This window comes from Pristis pectinata, chromosome 11 (assembly GCF_009764475.1).
Source record: "Pristis pectinata isolate sPriPec2 chromosome 11, sPriPec2.1.pri, whole genome shotgun sequence".
In the NCBI taxonomy this organism is placed as follows: Eukaryota; Metazoa; Chordata; class Chondrichthyes; order Rhinopristiformes; family Pristidae; genus Pristis; species Pristis pectinata.
In genome coordinates, this window is record NC_067415.1 from 24540246 (window position 1) to 24564187 (window position 23942).

The 23942-nt window shown below is 40.2% G+C and overlaps 1 long non-coding RNA gene across 1 annotated transcript; it reads left to right on the forward strand.

Annotated features, from left to right (window-relative positions):
• The first annotated feature begins 9194 nt into the window (after positions 1–9194).
• LOC127575672 (uncharacterized) lies at positions 9195–22651 on the forward strand. Its single transcript, XR_007957112.1, has 3 exons — positions 9195–9270; positions 11982–12154; positions 22507–22651. It is a non-coding gene; the product is annotated as an uncharacterized LOC127575672 (long non-coding RNA).
• Positions 22652–23942: the final 1291 nt, after the last annotated feature.

Genomic DNA, 23942 nt, shown 5'->3' on the forward strand with positions numbered 1-23942 from the left:
CAAACATTTACCTATTTTAGATTATTACTATTGGGTGGAGTTAACCACCTATGATACTATTGGCATCATCATAAAAAGGAGAACATTACCTTTGGTGATGATGGCAAAGATTAATGTCTGATATCACTGTACACATCAGTAGGAAAGAGACTTCAAACACTTCTTTGAACGAGTATTTTAGCTCAGGTCATAGGATAGGTTTTTTGAATTGCCAATCAAAATTCAGAGCCTTTTGAGTTAGGATTGAATATGGTGAATTTGCCTTTGAAGGTCAGAAAACTCGATTATGGTTGAAGATTGTGCACTGACCTTTCATGTTCCTGCCATGGACAGCTCTACATTCCAAGCATTGATTTGTAAAACATACTTTAGGGTTGAAACACAGGTTAAATTTTACAAAGTGCAAAGCACTGTAGCAAGAGCATGAACTTTAACCCACTGTTTCATCCACTGCCAGAAACCTCTTTCTTTGTATTTATCTAATATTTTTGACGTGGTTTTATGTCATAATTTACTGCTTTTTATGCTGCACTGTTTCTCAATGCTCTGATTGGATCTCAGCTGGGTCACTGAGATCAAAACTTGAGCAAATTAAAACCTACAGGTGAATACTAATATTTGTATAAAATTGTATTGGCTTAAGGAAATTTGAATAAGTCAGAAGAGATTTCCATTTTTCTCTCTCTTTTCCATGTTTATTGGTGATGGGCCTGAAGCCACTCTCTGAACAGGGACTTACCTCTAGAATAAGTCTAGTAGGTGTGTAAGTTGGTGGAAGTTAAAGAGTCAAGCATGAATTGGTAGCCAATGCAATATAGCTGGATTTGCTTTCCCATTAGTATTTTGTACCACACTTCCTGAGATCTAGTTCAGTTATAATTATCATCATTGAAAATTTGAAGTCAATTCTCTGAATAAGTTTGTTGTTAATGTCTACGCTGAATTTTAGCTAACACTCTAATGCCACTAAAAGTAAGATTTTTTTGTATAAGGTAATGTGTCTTGAGACAATGCAATGAGGTGCAATGTGGGATGTAGGTTTACACCACAAGTTTCCCCTGCATGCTGAGTTCCCACTAAGAACATGAGCTGTCAGATAACAAGCTTTCCCACAGAGTCAGGCTGAGAAATTTTCCATAAGCTGTCTTCAAACTACCAGGCAAAACTGGTTTGTTGTCCATCTGTTCATTCAGCTGGAAGAGAATTTGAAGCATGAGGAGGCCTAGCAAAAGGAAGAATTCATTGGAATATTTGACCAAAATATAATTTGTCAGGTGTGTCTTATGCATAAATGCACGTGGATAGGGATGTAATTGCAGGGATGACATCATCTATCAGGAGTTCCTCCTGTTGCCTTGGTGCTGTTTACAGCTGCATGAAATATCCTGCCCCGCCAGGATCTGATCCATTATCACTTCAATGGCACCTACTCTATGACAATTAATCAATTAATCATAAACAATTGAACTGTTGAGAATTCAGCAAATTTGAAGTAAGAGTTTGAATTTTGTAAGATGCTCTATTGGTATAGGTTGCCTATTTGCATTGCGACTAGGTGGCACTATATGGTTATCTTTCAATATAATGCTAATAACTCTGACCCTCAGATTTGGCACATGATCACTGGCATGTCCAAAGGGCAGGTACCACAGAACCATAGAACCATAGAACAATACAGCACAATACAGGCCCTTTGGCCCACCATGTTGTGCCGCCCTTCAAACCACACCTAAAATTATCTAACCCCTTCCTCCCACATATCCCTCTATCTTAAATTCCTCCATATGCTTATCTAACAATCTCTTGATCTTGTCCAATGTATCAGCTTCCACCACCACCCTAGGCAGCGCATTCCATGCACCAACCACTCTTTGGGTGAAAAACTTCCCTCTGACATCTCCCTTGAACTTCTCACCCATTACCTTAAAGCTATGTCCTCTTGTTTTGAGCATTGGTGCCCTGGGAAAGAGGCGCTGGCTGTCCACTCTATCTATTCCTCTCAATATCTTGTATACCTCTATCATGTCTCCCCTCATCCTCCTTCTCTCCAATGGGAACAGCCCCAGCTCCTTTAGTCTCTCCTCATAATCCATACGCTCTAATCCAGGCAGCATCCTGGTAAATCTCCTCTGCACCCTTTCCAATGCCTCCACATCCTTCCTATAATGAGGCGACCAGAACTGGACACAGTGCTCTAAGTGTGGCCTAACCAGAGTTTTGTAAAGCTGCATCATCACTTCGCAGCTCTTAAACTCGATCCCCCGACTTATGAAAGCTAACATCCCATAAGCTTTCTTAACTATCCTATCTACCTGTGAGGCGACTTTCAGTGATCTGTGGATATGAACCCCCAGATCCCTCTGCTCCTCCACACTGCCCAGGATCCTGCCATTTACCTTGTACACCGCCTTGGAGCTTGTCCTTCCAAATTGTATGACCTCACACTTCTCTGTATTGAACTCCATCTGCCACTTGTCAGCCCAGCTCTGCATCCTATCAATATCCCTCTGTAAGCTTCGACAGCCCTCCATACTATCCACAACACCACCAATCTTTGTGTCATCTGCAAACTTGCTAACCCAGCCTTCCACCCCCTCATCTAAGTCGTTAATAAATATCACAAAAAGTAGAGGTCCCAGAACCAATCCCTGTGGGACACCACTAGTCACAGACCTCCAACCCGAATGCACTCCCTCCACCACAACCCTCTGCTTTCTACAGGCAAGCCAATTTTGAATCCACATGGCCTGGATCCCTTGGCCTCTGACCTTCTGAAGAAGCCTACCATGCGGAACCTTGTCAAACGCCTTACTAAAATCCATGTAGACCACATCCACTGCACTACCCTCATCAATCTTCCTGGTCACCTCCTCAAAGAACCCTATCAGGCTTGTGAGGCAAGATCTTCCCTTCACAAAGCCATGCTGGCTGTCCCTAATCAGTCCATGATTCTCTAAATGCTCATAGATCCTATCTCTTAGAATCCTTTCTAACAGCTTACCCACCACAGATGTAAAGCTTACCAGCCTGTAATTCCCTGGACTATCCCTACTACCTTTCTTGAATAAGGGGATAATATTCACCACCCTCCAATCCTCCGGTACCATCCCCGTTGGCAATGAGGACTCTAAGATCCTAACCAACGGTTCAGCAATCTCCTCCCTCGCCTCACGAAGCAGCCTGGGGAATATTCTGTCAGGCCCCGGGGACTTATCTGTCCTAATATTTTCTAACAACTCCAAAACATCCTCTCTCTTAATATCTACATACTCTAGAACATTACCCTCACCAACACTGTCCTCAGCATCATCAAGACCCCTCTCCTTGGTGAATACTGAAGAGAAGTATCCATTGAGAACCTCACCCACTTCCACAGCTTCCAGGCACATCCTCCCACTTTTGCCTTTAATCGGACCTACCTTTACCCTAGCCATCCTTCTGCTCTTCATGTACGAGAAAAAAGCCTTGGGATTCTCCTTAACCCTACTCACCAAAGCCTTTTCATGTCCCCTTCTTGTTTTCCTCAGCCCTTTCTTAAGTTCCTTCCTGCTACTCTATATTCCTCACGAGCCCTGTCCGATCCTTGCTGCTTATACCTTATGTATGCTGCCTTCTTCTTCCTAACTAGTTGTTCCACCTCTCTCGTCACCCACGGTTCCTTCACCCTAACATTCCTTCTCTGCCTCACCGGGACAAATTTATCGCTAACATCCTGCAAAAGATTCCTGAACATCGACCACATCTCCATAGTACATTTCCTTTCAATAATGTCACCCCAGCAAGTCCAGCAACTGAAATTAGTGTCTGAAGCAAATGATGCAGTCAGGAGGATACGGCATTTAAAGATGCATTCAAAAACCTTGGTCTCTCAATTGAGATTAGTAAACTGCATTCATGTTCTTGGAACTGTCTTCCTGGTCTTGACCACTGCACCTATCTATTAGCATTGTTGCTGGAGTAAATACATGGAAAAGCTCCTGCCTTCCTGAGGGAACAAAACATTTCTTCTAAACTAAGATCTGCTATGCATCATCTGAAAACCTTGTACGTAGTCGGTCTTTGTTGAGTATTGTACAGCAAAACATTTGCAATTATTTCAGTAGCTACAACATCCATAAACACCATCTTCTGAAAGAGGCACTGCCTAACTTTAATTAGTCCTGGATACTCACAGTACTGCACCACTGAAGGGTGTATGGAGTGCTGGCAGCACAGAAAAATCAATGCACGGATCTCACAAAGCTGGGGTACTGTTTACATTTCAGTGAGCAGGCTAGGGTCAATAACAATGTGCTCCATGAGTCTATTATTGGGGATTATCCAAATTAATCCCCAAGACCTTATCTTTCATTTATTTTTTGTTTCTTTCTCAGCACTTATTGACTACTCCATTTGTCGACATTACAAGGACTGCATTTTGTAAATAACCTATTGTTTGTAAAATTTCATGTCCAGAGGATATGATGGAGCATTGAGAAAGCAACTTACTTTTTTCCCTAATTTGTCATGAAGAACAGAAGTATTGTTGAAAACTTGAATTTTTAAATAGATTTTGCATTTAAACAGAAGTTACTACTATGAAAATACTTCATCTCTTATTGGTAAATGCTGCTTAGACACAAAGATCTTATAATTCCTCAAATGTCTTCTTATGTACAAATAGGAGTCGATGGTACTAAGCTTAGAGCAGAATCACTTGATACTCAGTCTAATTAAACTGAAGGTTTAACTATACACGGGTGTCAGGTGTCAAAGTCTTCATAGGCTGATTCATCTGGAAATTTAATAGCACATCCATGGGAGATGAAGCAACAGCAGGTCAGGAAATGAAAGCATATTGAAGTTCAAAATAAGAAGTCATTTATTACCTTAGTTTTTAACAAAGATATGTTAGCTACCATACACTGGCTGTACCTTAGTTACATACAAAAGACTCAGCAATTTAAACTTTAAAGGTTATGTTTGCTTTCTTGTGAAATAAGGGTCTATGCGTGTAGTTCAGTCCAAGGATGATGTCTGTTTTTCCAAGGTTCCCAGCTGCTGTTTGTTATCGTTTATGAAATGAATGATGCCTGAGGAATGGAGTCCTGACTGTTGCCAAGATTCTTATCAAGTACATTTGCAAATGAATCCTTGACAACAAGATGATTTAATTGCCAAGAACGTTAGATGATCCTATTTTAGATATTTGCCAATGAAGGCTGGCCATGTTTATCAATATATGTTTTGATATTTGAGTATTAAAGTTACAAATTGACTTTGACACCCTACTTCAATGACTGCATTTGTGGAGGACTTTTATGGATCTGCTATATGCCTTTTGTTCTGTGGCCTTGATCTGTCATGTACAAGTCCCAAAACAAAACAGTGTAAATAGGTGATTTTTATATCTTTCAGTTATATTTTTCTTTTCTATTGTATAAGATATCTATGAAGAGACGAGAGCTTTTCTGTTGTCTGTTTTGCGCTATTGTCCAAAATCAAAATTACTTCAAAGTCCTCTACTTCAAAAACCATATTCTTTCATTGAAATTATTTTTGGGTCTTTTGTGCAAAGGTCACATAACTTCCAAATTTGTTCTGGGTGGTCCATGGATTTAATGCAAATAAACACATATAAACACAGAGCCTGTCCGGTGTCTGCATTCACATTAAATGGTTTCCAATGCAAGTTTTGACGTCATGGTGAAAAATTCATTTGTACATAAATGGTCCACTAGTAACATGAATCACTCACCAAAGAAGACCCTTAAAGGACAACAACATGCTTTTGCATTACATAAAAAGGATCAGCCTTACCTGCCTGATGAAACCAATGTGTTGATCTTCTATCAGCTAGATTTTCTTCAAGATTTTTCATTACTCTTTAATCCCAGAACCACACCCAGACCAATCAATCCACTGATCAGGCCCCCACACCAGCTCTCCAACTCCTCCCAAACACCAATTGACCCCACCAAATCACTTCTCTGACACCACTTGCCTTCAATACAAATATTTCTTTGACTCTACCCTCAATCCACCAGGCAACACCATCACTTGCCCAATAGGTTGTCTAATACACCACCTCACCCAAGCTCAATTGATTCTTTGACATGCTCGCCAACAGCAGGCACTGTCCACTTGTCCCCTGTAAACTCTCACCAGCCATTGGATCTTCTGACCAGATCATCCTGACACTTAAAGTATGAATCCAGCCCTTAAAGATCTGATTCCCACCACCCCCCTGAACCAAAGTCTAACTCACTCGACCCACCAATATCCCCCTTAATCTATGACCTACCACGGCAGTGAAGCTAGCAGAGGCCTTTGTGTGGGTTTGCATGTCCAAGATCTATCTATCACACATGAATTTTTGGGCCTTGTTGTGATGGAGTGGGAGATAGGTAGCTGGTGTAAAATACTGGTGCTAGCCCACCATGCCGTGTTACCTTAGAGCACATTCTGAGGCATGGAATTTCTAGATTCGCTCTTGTTTAGAGCACTAAATACGTTCTGAATTTGGCACTAATGCTCAGTTGCAGGATCCCAACAAATTGTGGAATTGGGTATAATTACTTTACAAAATCAGTAGGATGGTTTACACACTGACTGCTGCATTGAAATATGACCTGCTCTGTTCCCAATGTCAGCTGCCTGCAAAGATCTGCTGTACTATGGCTGGCATGGAGAGTGTTCTTTGAGACTAAGATCCATTTCACATGATTTCTGGTGGCTAAGACACATGTGCTTGCAGAGATTGCAGCCATTGTGCCTTTGACACAAGGAGTCATGAGCAGTGAATCTTCATCTTAAAGAACTCTTTCCACGGCTGCCAGAGAACAGCAAAATAAAAGGCTACCATGGCTGTGAGGTGACAGGGAAAAACGTGGGACACATGTCAATGCCACAAGAGGCTCCATGTCACTGAGAGGATGAGCTCATTATTCAGGTAGATTTCACCGCATTTTTGTGCTATGCTTGACTTTGAAAGTCTGTGATAAACACTGTGACATCCTGTAATGATGTAGTGACTATGCACAGCACTGGCGACTCAGGCAGATACACACAGACCACAACAGATTGATGCTCCAGTTGTTATTTTAATTCTTTTATTTCTTTTAATTCACTTCCCCTAGCCAACTTGTTGTGGGGTTTCCTCTTTGTTTTACTGAGAGAGATAAATGTAGCTCGTATGTTGTACATTATTGCTCCAATTTCTGTCCATAAGGCAGAGATGAGTATAACGAATGTTGATGATGTTATTCCATGCTTGAATAATGCAGGAAAAAGGTCAGCTGTGCAAAGGTGAATTATGCCAAAAGTGCTCAATCCAATTTCCCAATGGATGGGACTTCCACCAGAAATGATCACTATCACATTGAAACTACCCATAATGGCTTTTACGTGAAGTTTGCCCTTAAAAAACTGACACAACACTCTCCAGTTTCAAGCTATATATTCTAACAATGGTATAGAAATATTTATTTTGACCTCTCTCTTTTCATTTTTCCTGGGGTATTCCTGAGACTAAATGTTATGAGACAAGTTCGAGGTCTCAAAAGTAATGGACTCTAAACACAGTCTGGCGAGGAAGGATTTTATTTACAAAGGCAAATGTGGGAAAAGCTGATGAGGGCAACACACACACACACACACGCACACACACACACACACACACACACACACACTGGTGATAGCATGCATGGGGAAATCCCAACAGGGGTAAAATACATGCGTGTGTGCGTGCGCGCACACACACACACACACACACACACACACAACAAACTGGATACAAACAATGAAGGAGAAAGCACTATGCTACCCACCACCCCTTGACTCAGTGCAGGCACAGCTCCACGCCCAGGGAATCCTAACTTAAGCTGCTTCTAAACCTGTGGAAATGCACACTCTTACCAATGGTCTCTTCAGCATTGTTTCACGATTCCTCCGGGGCAACAAAGACCCAGAACCAACACATGGAGCACTCTTTATAGTGCCGGAGGGCTGGGGGCGGCCCAGCCTAGGTAGTTCGAACAGGCCAAGGTACCAAGGTGTTTACCAAAGCCAATCATCAGGTGTGCCCTAATGAGTGGGGGTGGAGCTAGGCCTTGATTGACAGTGGTGTGGCTTTCGACCAAGTGCCGGGCCGTGCTGTCACGTGACAGCCTCGGCCTTCTACAATACACTAAACAATGTGGATTTTTAGCTATTATACATCAATGCACAAATGAAAATGCTTATGATCTTTCTAATTATGTGTCTAGCGGCCAGATCTTGCCCCCTTTACAAATGTGGTTTCCCATCCATGAAAATCTGTTTTGGCATCTTAAGAAGCTTTGAATTACCCAATAAACAGGTGCTATGGAACCCAATTTAGACCCTTCCACCTGTCCCTTCCTTCACATTCTTGCTTTGCTGATGCTGTTTGACGAAGCAATGTCATCCGGGAGAACTCAGCATAGCCCTGACAGAAATTTTAAAATTACAAAATGGTTGCATAAGATAGATAAGGGGAAGATGCTCCCACGTTGTGGGGGGTGTAAACCTCCAACCAACTATAGCACCTCTACATCATCTCTGTTAGACATCAGTTAATAGTTAAAATTATGATAGAGCCTGGACCTTTTAAAGAGTATGCTCCAGGAACTTATTGGATAAATTCACTGAGCCATCAGAGATCATTTATTATCAGGGTTAAAAAGTACATCAGGCAGAAGAAAAGGATATTTGTGAATATGACAGTTATGACGTGGTTGTGTGTCATTTTCCACCCATGCCTCACAAGAGTGTATTGCTCAGTGGGAAAATAATACCATAGCACAGCCAGTGTTTCACCTGAAAAACAAGTCAAATTATACTCCATGCTGTGTACAAAACATACAAGGTCACAGCAAGTACATTATGTGCTGATGGTTTGTGATAACTAGTGTCAGTGCTCTCTGGATAAGGATATTCTGCTTTTACGGACTGGGTGAGAGACTGTCTCTGTGCTTGATACAGTGAAAAAGAATGCCACCATGAGTACTGAATGTTCTTTCTGCCATCCAAATGAGCCGAAGTTATTTTTAACTCATTCATCAAAAAATATATTTACATTTGACACACTGTCATTCAAATGCCATTAACCTTAGTTTCTCTTTGCACAATTGTTTTGTTTTACTTAACTACCAGTATCCTGTAAATGGGAAGCATTTTCTGAATGGAATAAATGCAATGACACTAAAATACGTGGTGTCGTAGACAGTGAAGTTGGTTATCAGGAACTGTAGAGACATCTTGATCAGCTGGGTAAGTGGGCTCAGGAATGGCAAATGGGGTTTAAGATAAGATATCTTTATTAGTCACATGTACAGCGAAATACAGCAAAATGCATCTTTTTGCGTAGAGTGTTCTGGGGGCAGCCTGCAAGTGTCACCATGCTTCTGGTGCCAATATAGCATGCTCACAACTTCCTAACCCCTACGTCTTTGGAATGTCGGAGGAAACCGGAGCACCCGGAGGAAGCCCACGCAGACACTGGGAGAATGTACAAACTCCTTACAGACAGGGGCCGGAATTGAACCTGGGTCGCTGGCGCTGTAATAGCATTATGCTAACTGCTACACTACCGTGCCTGCCCTAATTCAGATAAGTGTGAAGTGTTGCATTTGGAAGGACAAGTCAGGATAGGACTTTCACAGTGGGGTAGGGGCCTGTGGAATGTTGTGGAACAGGGCGACCTAGGAGTACGTACATGGTTCCCTGAAAGTGAAGTCACTGATAGACAGAGTGGTGAAGAAGGCTTTTGGCACAATGGCCTTCATCATTGAATATAGAAGTTGGGATGTTATGTTGCAGTTGTACAAGACATTGGTGAGGTCATATTTGGAATATTGTGTTCAGTTTTTGTCACCCTGCTATAGGAAAGATGCCATTAAGCTGGAAAGAATGCAGAGGAGATTTACGAGAATGTTGCCGGAACTCAAGGGACTAAGTTAAGGAGAGAGGTTGAGCAGTTTGAGACTTTATCCATTGGAGCATAGGAGAATGAGGGATGATATTATAGTGGTGTATAAAGTCATGAGGGGCATAGATAGGGTAAAGGCATACAGTCTTTTTTCCCAGGGTTGGAGAATCAAGAACTAGATGACACAGATTTAGGGTGAGAGTGGAGAGATTTAATAGGAACCTGAGGGGCAACTTTTTCATCCAGAGGGTGGTCCATATAGGGATTGATCTGCCAAAGGAAGTGGTTGAGGCAGGTACATTAACAACATATAAAAGGCAATTGGACAGGTACATGGAGAGGAAAGAGTAGACGGATACGGGCCAAATGCAGTCAAATGGGACTAGCTTAGATGGGAATCTTGGTCAGCATGGACCAGTTGGGCTGAAAGGTCTGTTTCTGTGCTGTATGTCTCTATGACTCAGTAATGTTACTCAAATGAAAATAATGCAGGTTTCTCACTTGAACCTTCTTGGATAAGCCACCTATTCAATGGTTGGGCCCCACTAACTAAAAATGTTTTTCTGGCATCATGTCAGATTTCCATAGATCTTATAGGAATCACACCTATTTCGTATTAATAATAATCTGATGGAAAAGTATACATATTGTAATTTAAAATGTGGGCTAATACTGTATATGACATGACTATTTTCAAGTTCCAGTGATTAAATTGACCTGCAGGCTGATTTTGTTGAGAGTTATGTGATTTATCCTTGGAAGTATTGGCAGAAAGTATTTTGTGCAGCTAGTAATAGGTTGTTTAGTTATGAATAATTCTGCACTGCTGCAGAAGCAGGTGTTCTGAAGAACAAACATCACATTTTGATCAAGAAAAGCATTAAGAATGCTGGTTACTTTTCCCATATCATCCAATGATTTAAAGAATTCTCCAGCCCTAGAGCCAGTGGTGTGAAATCTGGCCTGCAGCAACAGAGAACAACCAAAATTTGGTTGAAGGTCCAACACAGAACTTTTAGGTTTCCACCTATAAAGTAAGTGATAGACTGAGTGAAACTGCACTGATACAGGACACAGAGGTTTGCCTATTTATGGACTGAATGCTCCTATTATTGATTTGGAGCATTAAAAATTCACTGATCCATGAAGTTGATGAGATACTCAATAAGCCACATTGCAAGCTCCCACCTAGAATTTAAATATCATGGAGGACTAAACTAATTTAGAGAGATAGCTCAGATGTCATCTCCTCGCTCTTAAACCTTATAAGCAATTTACTGTTTTATAACACAAGTGTGCACAGAGGTGCATATTAAGAAAAAGAAAAGCACAAACATAAAAACAAATTTCTGTCACACTGCTGCCCCACCAAAAGCAAGAAGCCACAGTTGGAGCATGGCAAGTTTACACCGTCAATTAATATTTTTAATGAGAACATAGAAATGAGAAAAAAATTGGCACAGAAACATAACCACAGGACGTGAAGTATGATTGTTTTAATAACATTTTATCTTTATATTATTCTTATTGTTTTAAGGTTAACTCTGCTGGAATTTCTTTGCCCAGTTTCTCTTTGTCTAATTTGCAAATAGTTCATTTCCAGTAAAGCTAAAGGACTTAAACATTTTCACTTCACTGGTTGAAAGAATACTATGTGAAATAAGTTTTAGGCAATCTGAATTAATAGTTTTACTAAAGGACCAAGTATAGTATAAAAAAGGAAGGCATGGGATTTCAGAAGAGAGAAGGAATCTAAAGAAAATTGAGAGGAGAAAAGAGATTTCAGAAGCATGGAGGAAAGGATAAACATTTTCTCCTCAGACCCTGAAACAGAAACATTCAGGCAAACTGCAGTTTCCTACCTACCATCCAACAGACATCAGCAAAGAATAGAGATCAGATCTGCAACTTGATATCTGTGATCTGCAGTCTGTGATTTGATCTCAGTGACAATGAAGTAACAGAAATATAACTTTGTTAGAGTAGTATGTTACTTGGATAAGAACTTGCAGGTGCTGGCATTCCCAGACTGATGTTTCCTCTGTCCTTTTAGGTGCTCTAGGAGTGTTACAGGTGCTGTCGAAGAAGCCTTGGCAAGTTGTTGGAGTGCATTTTGCTGATGGTGAGCTAATGGTGGAGCAGGTTAATAATTAGGACGCTGGATAAGATTACTTGGTCCTGGATGGAGTTGAACCTGTCGAGCATGCTGGAGTTGCACTCACCCAGGTAAATGGAGATGATTGAACCACACTACTGACCTGTGTCTTGATGGTGGAAAGGCTCTGAATAGTTGAGATGAGTTACTCACTGTAGAATATCAAGCATCAGATATGCTCCTTTTCTCATAGTATTTATGAGATCGGCCATGTTAAGTTTCTGGATAATAGTGAGCCTCAGGATGTCGGGAGCAGTAATGCCACTGAATGTCAAGGAGTGTGGTCTTATTGCTCTTGCCAGCAGTTTTGAGATAGGGATATCACTTACCACACTAGCTCATCCCTGACTGCTGTCCAGATCTTGCTTCATGTTCGCATGAACTATTTCATTATCTGCAAAACTGCAAATGGAACTCTGCAATCCCATTTTTGACATTATGATAATGAAGTTGCTGCGATAGCTGGGTCTAAGACACCACTAACTGAGGCTGAGATTATAGTTTCCACTGACCATAACCTTCTTCCTTTTTCCTTGGCTTAACTCCAATGAAAAGATTTTCCCTTAATTATACATGATTTTAATTTCAGCAGAGCTCCTTCATGCCACAATCAGTTCAAAATTGCCTTAGTGGCAAAGGCAATGATTCTCACCTGGCCTCTGGAATTCAGTGGTTTGTTCATACTTGGACCAAGGCTGTAATGAAATCTGAACTAAGTGGTTCTGGTGAACCCAAATTTAGCACCGGTAAGCAGGTTATTGGTGAGCAAGGCTAAGTAGATGTCACTGTCATTGGCAGCTTCTATACCTTTGCCAGTGATTGAGTGTAGACTGATGGACAGTCACTGGCTGGATCAGATTAGTCCTGCTTTTTAGTGGACAGACATTCCTGGGCAAATTTCCATGTTGTCAGATAGATGTCAGCATTGACTATTGCCACAGCTAATTCTATGGCATGCATTCAACATTATGAAATGATATTGTTTGAAGCCATAGCTTTTACTGTATCTAGTGAATTCAAACATTTCGTGATGAACATTGGAAGTGAATCAAGTCAAGCCAAAAGGCATAAGGAGAATCATGGATTAAAGAAAACATTCTTCAAGAAGTTGTCACCTTGCTGTCAGCAATTTTCATTTTCTTCCTTCTGTTCTGCACCACTGTCTGGTGCACAATGCTGCAGCAGTTAGTACCACTAACTCACAACTCTAGGGACTTGGATTCAATCCTGACCTCAGGTGCTGTGTCTGTGGAGTTTGCATATTCTTCCTGTGACCGTGTGAGTTTCTGTCGGGTGCTTCAGTTTCCTGCCACATCCCAAAGAAGTCCTTGCGAAAAGATCCTAAGGAAAGTCGATGAACATGCAGCAGAGAATAAGTTGCAGAGCTACAGGGGAGAAAGGAGAGGAAATGGGACTGATGGAATTGCTCTGCTTGGAGCCAACATGAACCCAATTGGGTTGAGTGACCATCTTCTGGCTATGAACATCGATTTATGTTATTTACATGGTTTATGTTATCACTGGATGGCCCAAAGTGCCTCAGAACTATTTGTTTTCATAACATAGGGGAACATGGCAGAAACATCCTTCACTGATGGCAAACAACACTCAACTAACAGCAATGGCTGACATAACAATGTATCAGAGGTTATACTGTAAACCTTTAATGTACTACATCCAATTAGTTCATTTCATATGCTGTTGATGTCAGGACACTTATAGAATTGAAACAAAAGCAGAGAGTGCTAGAAGCACTCAATAGGTCAAGCAGTGTCAGTGGAGAGAGAGACTGAGTTGATGTTTAGGTTCAAGCACTCTTCTTCAAAACTGGAAAAGTGAGAAAACGAGCATGTTTTAAGTTGTGTAAAGTGGGAGGGTAGAGAGAACAAGAGCAAACACCTGTGATAGGATGCAGTCCAAAGTTGTTAAGGTAACAATTACTCTAAAATCAACAGTTGGAACAAGGTAGTACAGAGACAAATATCAACTCTCACCTTCTCCCATTCTGCTTCCTAGAAGGAATTTGTTCCACTTCCCAACATAATTTCTCTATTTCTGTCATCTGTTCTGATGCCAAGGCTTTCCACGTTATTCCTTTAAGCGGTCTTCCTTTATCCTTAACAGTGGCTTCACCTCAACCATCGTTGACAGGGTGCTCATCGCCTCATTTCCCATCTCAGCTTCTTTCCTCACAGCCAGAACAAGGATAGGGTTCCCTGTGATGGACATTCACTTCCCAGGCCCCAAAAAGGCTTATTGCTAACTTCAGTTTTTTAACACAGTAGCATGACCTGTCCAAAGGTCAAAGTGGTTGCTCATTAAGCTAAAATCCCTTTTGTAAAAAAATGGCAGAAATCGTCCAAGGTTCAAGATGTTTGTTATTTGTTCAGTTAAACTTCTAACCAATATTCCCTGCTCAGCCTTTTAACATAAACAAGAGAACAATGGGATCCACATTTACTTAGTTAAACACTCCAGTCACCTGGCCTGAAAATGTGGTTGAAAAAATATCACATGCTAATGATGTCAACTAAGTGAAAAAACAGTATAAATGTTAGAAAGCAGTCAGGGTCGGGGGAGAGCGGTTACAGAAAGAGGGGGGTTACAGAAAGAAGACCTAGAATTCATTCCTTAGCCTTAGGTTTTTGCGATGGATGTTCATCTCCAACTTGTTGATGTAACTTTTTAGCCTGTAAGAATTGTACTTGTGTTTGGAAATCTTTTGTAAGTTACAAGTCGTTGTTCGGATCTTTATGACACAGAACAGTGAGGAGGAACTTGCATGAGAAAAACTGCATCTGGTTTAACAAAGCACACAATGAAATTGATGCAGTCAAGTTTTATTCAGTGATTAAGAAGCTGTTGTAGTTGGAAATAAAACATTTAACTGAATCACGACTGGTAAAATAATGATGTGTATTAATGACGTGAATGTTCCGCCAGACCAAGTAAAATGCTGATCGACTCCATCTCCTCCAGGGCAGTCTTCTGGGATCAAGAATAACTTGTTTCCACTCCGGCTTTGTGAGTTCCAATTGGCTGATGGGGCCAATGTGGGAAACATCAAGCAAAAAAAACCAAACTGCTAGAGGAACTCAGTGGGTCAGGCAGCATCTGTGGAGGAGCAGTTGAGCAGTAAAAGGATTGACAGGATAATATCATGGTAGAGGATTCATTTGCTGTATTTACTGCCAGGATTTAATCCAGAAAATCCTTGAGACTTTTTTCATGTGTATTACACTAAACTTCCTGGCCATCGAAGATGACACAGTGCAACCCCCAAAAGATCACAAGATTAATGGAAAAGTCCCTTGTGAGACAGATTAGTTTTACCTGAATGATGATGAGCTGTTGCAGTATCAATCCTGTTCAGTACAAGAGGAACCATAGGTTCGGACATTTGGCGTATGCACTTGGCTGAGGGGCCAATGGCGCAAAGCTACTGTCCACGGGATTATGACTGAATGCTAAATCAGAATCCTGCCTGTATGCCAGTTTCATCCAGCTATTCCACTGTAGGTCCATCTATTGCATCCACTTTGGGATTCAGGCTGTAAAGTCAGGTGAAAGTTGCAAGTAGATCTTCCTCATCTGTGACTGGCTACAAAATGAATTGAGGGATATGGATCTAGCGCAGAAAAGTGACGCAGATGTGGATTAGCCATATCCTTATTAAGTGGCAGAGCTGGCACAGGATGTCAAATGGCCTACTGCTGCTTCTACTTCTTATGTTTTTATATATACTTGCAGACTCTTGCTCCAGTGAAATAAACAAAGTGTTGCTCACCTACAACAGAATCAGCACATTCAGCAAATGCTACCCCTTCAATACTATGAAATTCAAAACTGTCAAACGTCAATTTTCCCATGGCTTATTAGCCAAAAGAAAGCAGGGTAGCAAAATAGAACACCCAGTCCAAATATACACAAGTCAAAAACTGCATCAAGCACCTGGATTAAACAACTTCCTCTGCAGCTTCCATTTTGTTTCTTCCATAAATAAGCACATAACCATATAATAAACAAGCAGAACCACATCTAGCTTGAATTTTAATTTTCCATTCACGGTAGCTGTGTGTGCTCGACTTCCTCACAGCAGAGCATTAACTGAATTGCAAGGAAACATTCAGCCTTGTGGCTGAACCTAGAAACTTTCAAGTAGATGAAAATATATTCAATTCTTATTAGGGTTTGCATGTGTAACGAAAGGCACAGCCAAGATCCATACAGTAGCTTATTGGATTTTGCACCATTTCATGCATGATACATTTCATACATCATACCGAACCTGACATGATTCAATCAATTTGATATATCATGTTAATAATCCAAAATACAATTGTGTTCATAAATTCTGTGAACAACTCCTTTTTCTGTCATTTTGGTGACATTACAAGTTATACATGGACCCTATATTCTTATTTTTTGGGAAAAGGAGCAAATAACCTTAATTTTGCAAAAATGTTACATTAGGAATCAAATGGAGACTGAGCAGAAGCTTCTATGAAGCATAAATTTGTTTGAAAATTCACACAGAAAACAGGCCAGTGCTCAGGACCACTGCTTTGTCATAACTGAAACTGTCAATTTTTATCTCACTGGAGTAAGGAACTCACAAACTTTTACCAGTGTTGTGAGCACACTATGAAATCAACATTTCATTATTTCAACAACTGCTGTATGTTCACTGAATAAGCACATTTCTTTATTTTATGAAGCATTTTATCTTTTTATACCAGTGTTTTGAGGTATCACATTCTGCAATTCTGGCAAGACTCCAACGTATTGGCTGTTATTATTGCACAATATTAGTATTTAATTGCTCCAAGAAAATGGAGGGAATCTTGACACAAGGATGAGAGCTATCATTTAGTAAATAATCCTCTACTGTTTTCCACTGTACATTAGTTACAGCTGGTGACATTGGTGTGTAACTCCAGCTGACTGTGGTTAGCAGAAACAGGCTTCAACAATTTTGTTATAATATATCAAAATTAGCAAAAACATTTTCAAATTATACCAACAGTATAATCCTCCATTAATTTGGCTTATGTTAGAACTTGTATTTAAATGTAAATTTAACTCATTTATTCTTTTCATGTGCCAGAGTAATTGTTTCACTGTCAAAAACACAACCTGGTGAAGAATAGAGAGAGGATGGATGGCAAAGGAAAAAAATGAGAGGAAAGGGGAAATGAATGAGAGCAAGAGAAGATAAAATAGATGGCAATAGATGAAAGAAAAAACAGAGGGGATGATGCCAAAGACAAGGGTATTTCTTTGAGGAAAGGCGGCAAAAACATAAGAGCAGCAACTTGGTGTGAGGACGAAGGAAAATACGAGCACAAAATGAGAGAGTGCTGGGACAGAGAACACCAGAATAAAGTGGGGATCAAGAACAGACTACAAGTTTGAACACTGGAAGGTTGGGGGAGCCAAGGGTACTGACTGCATTGGGAGAGTGGAAGAAGAGAACCAAATGGACTAGATTGAATGAGAGGAGTTCCTAGTTGAATTGACAAGGAAGCAAGAGTATCAAAATGAACTGCAGTGGATGGAAAAGAGGGTGAATACAAGATAAGATAAGACAAGATTTCTTTATTAGTCACATGTACATCGAAACACACAGTGAAATGTGAAATGCATAAACAGGGTCTTCACAAACTCTTAAGTCCTCTGTCTCTTTTGATGAGAAGGATGACTCGAGAGCTTCCTCGTTCTTGTCTTAAGATCACCAGGTGCTAAGTTTTATGGGAAAAAAGATGTTACCTGCCTCCTAGATATTGGAAGGTGAGCTAACCTGAGTGGGTTCAGAACAGAATATTGAACAGGACTCCCGAGCATGAAAGATGTCTTTATAAGCTGGTTGATAGAGGTCAGGCAAATGGCTGTTGTCACCTTTTTCCAATTATGGTTGTCGATCATAATTCCTGTCCCTATTTCCTGGTATAAAAGCTGACCTAAATGTTCTCAGAGTGGTGAGGGCCTACAAGGAATACTCAAATATGAAATGCTCCAGCACACTGCATATTCTATTTGGATTAATAGTGAAAGTTTCTGTTGGCAATCACAGTGGTTGCAATGAGATTGATGACTGACAGATGTTTGAGCTCTGCTACTTTGTCAGATTTTTGTGAGCCTGGGCCAACTTTGAACAACTAACACTGCTGGTCAGCTTTTGTTAGTTCCTGGATTAACATTTTTGAAGAAACGATGATAAGCCACATTATATATGCATTATGGAAGTGATACTAATAGTGTTACTGATAGCTTTATTTTATGCAATCCTATCTTATAATCTGAGTTTTTTTAATTGTCCTGGGAAATGTGCCGATCAGACAAGAATTCTTACCTGTGAATAGTATCTAGTGCATCAGTGAAACCAAGTGTAGAATCCTTGAAGAAAGAAATCAGACAGTAAAGATTATATGAAGCAGTCATGAAATAATGTTATTAGGGTCTGCACTGAGGAATTTTGTTGGCAAATGAAACAGTATTTGGTTATTATTTATAGCTCATAGAAAATATGATATCTGATCCAGGAGGGGAATCCTCCAGAGCAATGCAATGGCAACTTGAGAAATAACTTTGCACATTTCTGACTGATTGATTCTCACAGCTGTTCCATCTGGATTCTTAACAATGTTGGAAACCTAGAAGATAAATGCAATAATTCTTTTCTCTGGCACTTGGAACCATGGCATTTGGAATCCAATTGAGGGACACAGACCAGATGCATGGCATCTGTTTAAATCTCTGAAGATAGCAGCCGTTTGACCAGTCAGCAGAAGTTACCTGCTGTGCCTTGATCCCCAGGGACTGTTTTTCTGACTGAAAAATAATCATAAGAATACTGCAGTGAGCATTCACGTTTTCCAACTTGCTTTTTTGTTTGTTAAATAAAAATGAATAGCACACATTATTTCCTTAGTTTTGCTGCTTCTTTTGGAGTAACTGCTGCAGACCATCTCCAAGGAGGTTCCAGACTGCCAGGAACAAGAGCTACAGCCAGTAATAGCAATGATCAGGACTAGTTTTATCAGGACTGCCGCCCTGGAGCCCTTTGTACTGTAAGAGAAGCCAACCAGATCTGGCAGTAATGGGATTTGGGTGGTACCTATGAGAAGCACAAGAAATGAAAGAAGGATCACATTTTATGACAAATCTTAAATTCTACCAGATTAAGTACAACTGCGGTTCTTGTAACATTAATAAATGAATGAGTTGCTAAGAAACTTCTGCAAAGCAGTTCACTTTAATGTCAAATGTCTTAATTTGTTTGACTACAATGAAACTATTGGCAACTTAGTGAACAAAAATTTCTTCAAACAATAGTAATTCATTGTCCTGACTGACAAATACCAAGCTACCTTTATCAAATTGTTACAACACAGCATTGCTTCGATTATTGGATCTCTCACTGTTCTCTTTAGTTCGTGCTGCAGTACGAAGATCTAGATCATTTTTCCATGTGTAGTTAATATAATTTCATTATTCATCTCCATGACAAAACTACTGAAGGTAGTGCATTCTGTCCTCTGAGGTAAAATCCCTGAGGCTTGACAAGAATTCAACACATCAGCTTAGATTAAAACCTCAGCCACTGAACGCGGTTGTTGATAATGAGATTTTGTCTTCCGTTCCTCTTGCCTATTGGGACAGGTAAGTTCTCATCTCATATCACAACTTTTTGACAACAGAAGGAAGTAAGTTTTAAGTATTAATCATGACTCAAGATGGTTCAATCTCTAAAATCACGCAAACAACATGCTCTAGAAATAATGCAGAACTTGGAGCTTTTTGAATTGGTTGTCTGCCAGTAGCTTTTGAATATGAAAGGGGCAGCCCCCTAAGAATGGTCAACATAAAATTGGGTAAAGCGATATTTCAGGTGCCCTTAACACCCAGCCAGAAAGATGATACATCATTATCTAAATGATACATTTCCACCTATTTCAGGAACCCCACTGTCAAACTTACTGGCAGAGGGCAAAGCAGGCATAGACTTAATCTACACAAGCTTCCTCAGCTGCTGTCTAAAGGTTAGTGTACAATAAGTACATTTTAAAACTATTCTTGAGTGTAGCAGGAGAAGCAGGGGCCCTTCCCCTGACCCTTTAGTATCTTCATCAGTTGACCACCTCCCTGCACCCTGCAGCCCAACCTGCAGTCCTGATGAAGAGGCTCGATGCAGAATGTCGACTGTCCATTTCCCACCACAGAAACTTCCTGACCCGCTGAGTTCCTTCAGCATTTTGTGTGTTGCTCCAGATTTCCAGCGTCTGCAGTCTCTCTTGTGCGGCCATCTACTGGTAAGTCAAGTGTCTATCTAAACTGAGTATGCTACTGGTGGAGGCTCGATGTACACTAGCTGCTCACTTGAATATTAACCTCAGTTCAAATTCAGACCTCAGGACTGGAGAGTACACTCCATGTTTGACATCCATTTCAGACCCAAAAAAGGGCTGAAATCAATTTTGGCCCTGGTATTTCCCTCTGCTTAGTACTTTGAAAAACACAAGTAAGTCATTTATTAGTGTCTGCTTTATAATAATGAGAAAATAGTGAAAGCTTTCCTACAGTTTATAGCTGATGGAGTCTGTCAAATTTCTTTTACTGGCAGACATTGATTGACTAAGTGATAAAAACACAGTGCAGTGGATGTTTTGATTTTGTCATTTTGGATTTAGTCCTTGGAGTGCCTGATAAATATGTGCAACTGGGTGAAATTTAGACAGGATCGGTTACACCAGATTACTGCAGGGAATACAGGTAGTGGTAATTCCTAACAAATTCCTGGAGAATGTAAAAACCTGAGGAAGTATCTTCAAGAAATAAGCAGGAGTTTAACTTTAATAATTCCGTAGAAGTGGTTTAGAAGATGATGCAATTTTCTGATCTTCAAGACAAGAATTGCCTTTTAATGTTTCCATATAAATAGCATTGCTGTGTTATATCCTTGTGTACAGAAGTATTTAAAGCACCAGCCTTCAAGTTTCATGTGTGTTCTCAGTGCTTCATGATGCTCTCCAGATATTGTATTTGAAGCATATTTTCAGCATAGCTTTTAAGGTATCCAGTTTGTGCACAATAGGGAAATGTGGGCTCCAATGGGGATTCCTCACTATCTGTGCTTTGGAGGATGAAAACAAGGAGGTAAATCATATTATTTTATAGAAGACTTCACACATCCTCTGTAATTCTGACCAATCAAAATAACAATAATTTTCCCTAAACATCTGAAGAACGATGTACCTGGTGGCTACAGTCCCTCAGGAACACAGAGATTCTTGTGATGTTTCCACCATGTTGGTACAGAACCAAGCTCTGGAGCATGGGCAGTACGACCAATGGCTGCCAGCTCGCTCAGTTTGCCTTGTCTCACTCAATCCAGACTAGCACAGGCAATGTCACTGATGGCAATCAAATTATCATCCTCATATGTGGTAAAGAGGTTGTTGCTGCGTTGTTTGCCAGAGAAAGGAATTGTTGAATTTTGAACATTGGAAGCTGTCAGCAACTGCCAAAGACCTGGCTTTTCCCAAATGGCAAGATTTCCTACAATTCAGGACATTTGATGGTATGCAATAGAGTCAATTTTGATTCCCTTCACCTGGCTTGGATGGTAAAATTTTCAGAAATCTGAACTTACTGCCCCATCAGTTCGGACAATGCAGGAAACGCCCTTTTATAGGAGCTTACCAGCAGGTGACCAAGACATTCGTCTAATTAAGGCACTCAACCTTAATATGACAATCAGGACACTATGACATAACTATGATCTGATGACCATTTGAGACAGGAACTGACTAGAGTGCTGGTTTCACAAGTGATGGGATAGAGACTCAGTTAAGATAGGTTTTTATTTATTTGTTAGGTCCCAGAAGATCTGGAGTCCTTTTCCAGCATTCAGAAAGAGATTGAATCAGTGTCCTTCTGGGACTCTTACCCTACACAATTGCCACCCTAACCCTGATGACTACCCACTTCATATGCCTTCCTTGATGTACCAGTACTGAAGCAGTTATCCCTTGCCACCCCTGAAAGACTGCAACCTGAAAGAGTTGCATTACTTTCTAACTTCACTCATGAAAAAAAGCACTGAGTTTGTGCAGTATTACTACTTCCCTTGTTGTCTCTATATCTTATGACCTAGATTGTTGCTGAACTACATCAACATTGACATTTACCTTCTCTACATCCAGAGTATAAACTTGCCAGCCAAAATCAATGTTTTTCAATGGTTTTGATGCCTCTGATGGTCAGAAACTTCTGAATTATTGAAAATAGAACAACTTTTTAAAATTATAATTAAAAAAATATCAGCAAAAACACTGAAAAGCATTCTTAAATATTTGAAAACATTGCTGCAAACAGAAATAATTGTTAAAATGGAACTTACTCTTTTCTTTCCTCCTCACAGCCATGAAATTTCCATTGACATGAACAGATTCAAGGGGACAGATTCCCCATTTACCAGATCAGAGGTCTGCACCATTGATTAGGAAATCTTTCATCTTTCATCTGGAGAATTTAAAAGAAATTTACTGATTACATGTCAAGTAAAAAAAACTGGGAATAGGTAATGGCTACCGTGAAGCTACCATATTATTGTAAAATAAAGGTCTGGTTTATTAAGGTCATTCAAAGAAGGAAACCCGCCGTCCCTACCATGTCTGGCCTATGGGTAACCTCAGACCCACCTATGTAGTGTACTCTTAACTGTCCTCTGAAATGACGCAGCAAGAGACCAATTAGGGATGGACAATAAATGCTGGCCTGCCAATGACATTCACATGCAGAACTGCCGGCAAAACACAACAAAATCTGGTGCAATGTCTACTTCTTTGGGGTGGTGCCACATTTTGTCTCACTACCCTTCTGTGCAACTCCCCGGGATCTTTTACCACAAGAGCATCAGCTATTTACAAATTAATGAATGAGTTAGGTGAGGGAAATGAGGGATGAACATAATATATCTAAGTCAGCCGATGGTATAAAGCAGATGAGAAAATAATCTGTAGGGTGGCTGCAAAGAGCTGCATAAGAACATAAGAATTAGAACCAGGAATACACCATTTGATGCTCTTTGGGTCTGCTCTAGTATTCAATAAAATCATGGCTGATTCTAGGCCCAAAGTTCATTTTCCCTATACCTGCTGATTGTCACAGTGACAAAAAGTCAATTAATCTCAGCCTTGAGAATACTCAATGACTGAGCATCCACAATGATTCCAACAGAGAATTACAAAGATTTACAACCCTTTTTTCATCTTAGTCCTAATTAACCAATTCTTTAACCTGAGACAACATTCCCTAGTTCTGGACTCTCTACTTGATAGAAAATAATGTTTTGCATCCATCTTGTCAATTTTTCTCAGAACTTTGTATGTCTCAATGCAATTATATCACTTCTGCACTCCTGTGAATTAGACCACTGTTACTAAATGCTTCTTCAATGGTCAATCACAGGAATCAATGTAGTACATCTATGCTGTATTGACTCCAAGCCAAATGTATTCTTCAGGAATATAGATGGTTAAATGAGTGAGCAAGAATGCAGAATGTGAAGTATCCACTTTGGTTGGCAAATGTTCTAGTTGGAGTCTCTTTTTATTCTATTGTTTACTGCTTTATATTTCATCGTGTTCCATAATTTAATCAAATTCTTGCACCAAGTGATTTATGTGTATGGAAAACAAGAAACCACCTAACAGAAATCCCTGCAAGTACTAATGTATCACATCAACTACAGTCCTTTTGTCTGATTATACGTATGAGACAGAGATTAGAGATAATTTTTGATGTGGAGTCACTGTCAAAAGAGGTTGAGACCACAATAGTTTACTTAACTTGGAG